The sequence below is a fragment of the Emys orbicularis genome (genome assembly GCF_028017835.1).
Source record: "Emys orbicularis isolate rEmyOrb1 chromosome 21 unlocalized genomic scaffold, rEmyOrb1.hap1 SUPER_21_unloc_1, whole genome shotgun sequence".
NCBI classification, from domain to species: Eukaryota; Metazoa; Chordata; order Testudines; family Emydidae; genus Emys; species Emys orbicularis.
In genome coordinates, this window is record NW_027045151.1 from 126,309 (window position 1) to 133,189 (window position 6,881).

A 6,881-nucleotide genomic window follows, 5' to 3' on the forward strand; every position below is an offset into this window, starting at 1 on the left:
GACAAAAGGCAAACTGACGTCTCAGTCAGGTGTCAACGTCATCAAATGGACTATCACCTGGTTAAGCGGCCATTCTTTGGCGGGAAGAGAGGCGTGAGCGAGAAATTTATATCCTGGCAAAAGAGCTGGAAGTTCCTGTCCCAGAGACAGGCTGTCTGCTCAACCCCAGCTGAGGATGATCCTCAAAGAGGAAAAGGATATAATTGAGGAACAGAGGCCACAAATTCTCTCTCCCTTCATCTCCAGTCACGGCATCGACTTAAAAGACACTGGACTGGGGAGTGATCCTGGCTGAAAGATCCAGCCGGAAAGATCATGTGGTGAGAGAGAGAGACCCTTTCATGTCGCTTGTTAAGTTTGGGATTAGTTTGCATTTTTACCTCTTGTTTCTTTGTAACTAATTCTGACTTTTATGCCTCGTTACTTGTAATCAACTTAAAATCTATTGCTCTGGAGTTAATAAACTGGTTTTCTTGTTTTATCTAGACCTGGGTGGGTTTGGATGGAAGTGTCCGGGGGGCTTCTTGTGCCGCTCGTTTTCTGTTCATGAAATGACGGGCTATGGACGAGCTGGTGATGTCCAAGAGGGGGCTGGGCAGTGAACGACGTAGAGTGCTGGGGAGCTGGGAATTTGCCGGTGTCGCTCTGCAGTGTAATTCCTGGGTGGCTGGTGCAGTAGAGCTGGGGCGTGATTTACACATTGGAGGCTGTGTGTGAGCAGACCAGGAGCGAGGGCTCTTACAGGGAAGTGGTGTGAAAGGCACGGGGTGGTGGAGAACTGAGGGGACATCACTGTCCATCAGCCCAGGGTCCCAGGACCCCACAGGGTGTGAGTGTGAGTGAAGACAGGAGACAGGGATCGAGCCCTATTGATTTGCAGTGCAGACGCGGACCCACTGGGGAATCCGCCAAAAGCATCCCACGATCCCGGCTTCCTTTATCCTCTGGCCTGTTGAGTCTGGGGGACAGTCAAGTTTCCCCAGCCTGCACCACGAACAAAGGGCGAAAGCAGCTACATTTTGGGAGGGGGCTGGGATCCAGGTGGTTGGACGCAGGCCGGCGTAATGCAGCGTGGACGCTGGAGCTGCAGCTTGGGACCCGGGTCCACCATTCCTGGGCTTACCACTGAGTGTAGACACTCAAGCCCTGCGTTAACAAACCCAGCATCTGCTCGCTCCAGTTCGACTCACCCTGGACTAACACTGCCGTGTAAACAGACCATTCATGGCTCCATTCAGTCCACCCACAGCCTGGCGACACGAACACACCCCACCGGCTCTTCGCCTGTCCTGAGAGCAAACTCAATCCTGTCTCCCCCTACACACACACTCTGGGTAGCATTGCACAAAACAGGGGAAACTGAGGCACGCGGGAGCAACCTACAAAAAACATTACAAAAATTCCTACTTTGTCACAATCTCATATGTCTTCCCTCACCACCACCACCCCTCAGCCTTGGTGGCTAAACCTCCTGCCAGACTTGGGGGTAGCGAGTTTGTCAGGTCTGCGAGGAACCGGTTTGTCATGGGGGGTCGGCTCGGTTTGTCCCATGGCCTTTCGGTCAAGGCGTGTTGGCCTAAGAGAGCAGGGGGAAGCTACAGCAGCAGGCGCAGGTCTCACGGGAGCAGGCAGGTGGTAGGAGGTTTGACAGAGACGGGGAAGGCAGGATGTCCCTTCCCCGGGGTACCCCGTGCTCCCCTCTTTGATCCATCCCCAGGGTCTTAATTACCGGTAACGGTTCCACGCCGCTCTGGGCGTCATTAGCAGCCATGGCCCTGGGGACGGGAGCCGGGGGCGGAGGAGCAGCGGCTGATGGGTTGCAGTGGGAGTTTGGGGTAATTACCAGGATGTTTGTCTCTTGTTGGGGCTCGATCACTCGACAATGCCCGGCTTGGCCAGGGGAGGCCGTTCATGGATTCACTCCCCCACCCCGCCCTGGTGTGAGCGCAGAGCGCCGGGAAACGCTGGGAGTTGTTAAGATCCTCCAAACTACCGTGCACAGAGATTGGGAGTGGGGGAGTCATTGACCTGGGCCAGCCCTGGGCCCGTCCCACCTCCGGGCTGCTGCAGAGAGTTGACGGTCCACTCCCACTCTCCTCTGAATCATCAGTGATGGGATGGGAGCTTTGAGACGCTTCAGAAAATCCCCTTTCTAAAGGCTGGGCCCGTGGGCCGCACTCCCGTGGTCTGCTCTGGCTCGCCCCAGGTCAGCGAGGCAGGGGCCATGGGGGGGGGGGGGGGTTCACCGTCCCCTGGAGCCTGCTGAGACGATTGGGGCATCTCTCTGCTGGCCAATTGCCTGCCATCCTCGGACGCTGTTGGCCGCACCAGCTCTCCTGTTCCCCAACAGTTCAGTCTCCGGCGTTGGTCTAACAAGGAGTCAGTGATTTCTCAACTTCTCCCCGTCACGCTGGGGCATCTCTACCCTTCAGTACAGAGCAAATCAGCCGGGGGGGGGGGGGGGGGGGGCTCTGGCCCAGCCCCGCACCACCTTGATTTCACGCCCCTGTACCTGGTGAACGAATGCACCTCATACAGAAGCACCCAGGGCTGCCAGTTTGTGTTGGACTAGGGTGACCAGATGACCCGATTTTACAGGAACAGTCCTGATTTTTGGGTCTTTTTCTTATATAGGATCCTATTACCCCCGCTCCCCTGTCCCAATTTTTCATACTTGCTGTCTGGTCACCCTAGGTTGGACGCTCCTGGAAGTTTCATCCCAGGCATAAACTTTAATTCTTGGAGACTCCAGGACACTCCCAGAGGGGAAGCCCCTAGCCCTCGGGTGTGCAGCTAGCGCCCCTTAGTGGCGACAGGCGGCATCCGTCACTGAGTTAAGTGCGGCCTATAAACCGGCTCGGAAGAATTCGATATTTAATGGGTCAGTGTGTGGAAATCGCCGCCCACGCCCAAAGCCCTAGTAACAATTTATCGCTCCCGAGCAAAAGTCACAGATCAGCAACGCAAGAAAAAAACGCTGCCTGGGAACCCGTGTGATTGAAAGATAGTTCTATATTGTGACATGTGACATGGAGCCTGTGTGGTTTGATGTGTCGTTATGGATCTCAACGTCTATGTGAATTAAATACTTATTCCCTGAGCCCCTCGAATGGCTGGCACGTGCCCCCCTCCCCCCTAAGTTGCCTCAACTGAAAATTTAAAAATCAATCAAAAAAGTTTTAAATGCTTAAAACGCCCTAATTTTGTGCAACTGGGGAAATGCAAAATCGATAAAAATAAACGTCAAGCGAAACTATGGAACAGACGCTGGTTTCTCTCACTCACTCAACAAGGGACGAAGTGAGTCCTCCGACAAAACCCACTTACGAAAGCGGCACCAGAGGCAGGAGAATGGCTCACAAATCTCGCCACGGTCCAAGTGCCGGATCGCCGCCGCACTGGCTTTCCGGAAATGAATTCCACTCAACCCGCTGCAAGTCACCCGTTTCCCCCGTCCCTCCGCGTCAAATCAGGCTCCCGCCGAGGCGGGAGGGTCCAGTTGCAGATGGAAGCCACTTTTCCGCACACCGCAGACCACGGCAACTCCGCTTGCTTCCAGCCGGGGGGCGTCTGCATCATCCGAATACTTTTTAATCAACGTCGCCGCTTGGGGAAAGAGCCGGCGCTGGGTTTGGCCGAGCCCCCCGGGAGATTTCTGAACTGATCTTCGCCGCCTTTCCCGGAGCTGGCTTGCAACAAACGAAGCTGAATTCCAGATTAACAGCTTCCCACGCCAGAACGGACCCTTGTGAGCATCGTCTGATCCCCTATACCACCCGGACCAGAGACGTGCCCCCAAGTCATTCCTAGAGCCAAACTCTTTGGGAAAAAACTTCCCAGCTTGATTTTAAAATGGTCAGAGATGGCGAATCCATCGTGTCCCTTGGGAAATTGGCCCAATGGTTAATTCCTCTCACCGGTAAAGGTTTACACTTTATTTTCCAGCTGGAATTTGTCTAGCTTCGGTTTAAAGCCGTCGGATCGTGTTAGATCTTCTAGGGAGCCCGTTATTAAGTATCTGTCCCCCACGTCGATACGTACTGCCCTGATCTAGTCACCGCTTCGCCAATAGCCGGAGCTGCTGGCGTCTCTTGCACTCAAGCCGGTTTCTAGCCCTTTAAATCATTCTCGCGGCTCTTCTCGGACCCCTCCCCAGCTGATCTTGAATTGCAGGCAGCAGAACCGGACGCAGCGGGGGCAGAGGGCGGATTCCCCTGGCAGTGGAGACGGGAAAGGGGCATTCCCACCCTCCAAGGTCACGGTTTTCCCATCTGACTGGGCAGCCCCCACCGACCGGCCTCTCTCTCCCCAGCTTGGTGTGAGGGTGGCACGGGGCGGGTCCCCATTGCCAGCTCATGCCCCAGGGATGTCAGGCGGGAGGGCGCGGATGGGGACCGACAATCCAGGGAGCCTCAGATCAGTTCTGATTCGGGTTTTAGTCCAAAAATGCTTTAAAAGATTAAATTTCATTTCCCAGGGGAGACAGATGGAGAAACAGAACAGGGGGAAGACTTACCCAAGGTCATCCAGAGCCAGGGAGAGAACCCAGGAGTCCTGGCTCCCAGCTCCCCCCGCTCTAACCCACCAGAATCCACTCCCCTCCCACCCACTAGCCCCCACTCCCCTCCCAACCCTGGTCATGGCTACACTAACCCAGGGGTGAGGTGGCTTGGAGGTATGTCCTCTCCTTGCAGAGCAGGGAATTGAGCAAAATCCAAACAGCTGACAACCAGGCAATGCAAACAGGTTGTAAAAGGAGGTGAGAAGCGTGTACATTTCAGCCACTGTGGGGCTGGCAGACTTAAGGTAGGCGTGTTAATGGGGGTGTGCCAAAAGAGGGCAGAGTTAAGGTGACATGGACAGCCTTAACTGTGCATTTTCCCACGTGCAAACATTTGAGTTATGCTCCACTCAGCCGTTCTGCAAGGGCACGACCGACCCCCCCAATCAACCCTGACTCTGTGCTAACGTCGGGGTTTTGCCATCGACTACCTTGTCAAACAGGAAAAGACACGCTGCTGGTCGGAATTAGTGGTGTAGCCTGATCTCTTATTGCATTCGGGCAATTTATTTATTCCCCCTACGCAATTTATTACTACTACAGCGGCTTTCCCTTTCGGGCAGCTGATTCTCATGGGCTGGTCACACCCAAGAGAGAGATCCTGGCTTTTCTTAGCGCTCGTTAGTATCACTAAACATACGGCTACAACCAGCGAGTTTGTCACCCGCGCCTACGATTTGTGGCAAACAAAGATCGTTGGTGGAACACGGGCCAGTCGACCTCGCTACGGGAAAGCGGCCAGCCCCAAATTCCAGGGCACGTTTCCAGTTCTTTTCTACCCCGACATCGCATGCCCCGCCCTTGGCTTCAGGACCCTACATAATCTTTATATTCTCACACTCGCCCGCCAAACCTGTCAGCATTACACTCCACAGCGTCCCTACAAAGCTATGATTCAGCACATCTTGCGGAAGCCCCGGTAAAGGAAGCGATCGAGGCATTGGCCAGTCGGCAGGCAGGATACTGGGCTAGATGGACCTTTGATCTGACCCAGTCTGGCCGCTCTTATGTTCGTATACCTCTCGCCCACGTACCTGTATCAACCTGTTTGAAGTGGAGACAAGGCCTTGGTCCAAAACCACCTTTATCTTGGGTGGGGCCTGGCACTTAATTTAGCCATAAGTTAATTGAAGGGTGAGCTCATGGCTATCAATCTCAATGAGGGCCGCGATTTACCCAATCATTACACCCTCAGTTTAACAGCACGCGGCAGCAGTTGGAAACCAATTTCAGGGTGGCTGTCACTCAGGAACCCCTGGGTCTAACGACCCCAAATTTGGCTCTCCAAGGCTGCCCTGCGCCCCCGTAAGCCACACCAAATTTCAAGGCAAGCCGCGTAATCTTTTGGCTGCTGGAGGGTGTGGAAACCCGCTAGCCCTTCTCCGGCCCGGGCGCAGCCGCCGTGTTAAAACACACCAACAAAAACAACGCACTTAGAAACGTTGGGGAAACGGCTCTTCTGGGGCAGGCAATATCTCCGGCACCCGGTGCTCAAACAATCCCAAATTGGGGTGACTAACCCGGCCCCGCGCCCTCCTGAGGGGCACCGCATTTCAAGGGGCTCTGCTGAAGCTGGTGGATTTGAGGCCTTGGGAACAGGCGGCCTTTAACCAGAAGTCCTTGACGCAACCTGAATTACCATGGGGGAGGCGGCTGCTGGGAACAGACACGCCTGGGCGGCTGCCCCTGGAGCCATTCCCGGCAGGGTGTGCTGGGGGAGGGGGGCGCTCCCTGCCCCTGAGCAGCTGCACCAACACCCAGCCGGACGCAGCCTCGGCCGCCATGAAGCTGTTGCTTCTCCTCGTGCTGCCGGCCGCAGCACCCCCCGGCTGCCAGGGCATCGTCATGCCCCGGTGCCAGCCCGTGCGGATCCACCGGTGGCACGGGCTGGAAGGCTTCGGCGGGAGCGCGCTGGCTGATTATGAGTGGGGCACCCCCCACCTGCTGTCCCACAGACCCCAGCCCTCCTTCCCCTCTGCCCCCCATCTACCCACCGCCGGCTCCCACGCCCAGCTCCTCGCGAAGAATCAAAGGGCTGACTCCTGGAGGGACAGACAGAGGGGGGCAGCTGGGGATACAGGGATGGACACAGATTGAGGGGGCAGGGCCCTGGCAGAGGGGCTGGCAGACCACAGCCAGCTAGGGCCACGTGGGGATGGACGGACAGACCTTGGCTCAAGCGGGCTGGACAGCAAAGGCCCCAAGCGGGCCCCAGGCCCCACTGCAGAAGCCACCCTGGGGACTGGGTGACCCCACCCCATCTCAGCCTCCCAGGGGCTGCACCCCAAAGTGCCCAGATGTGGGGGGCAGCAACCCCCCC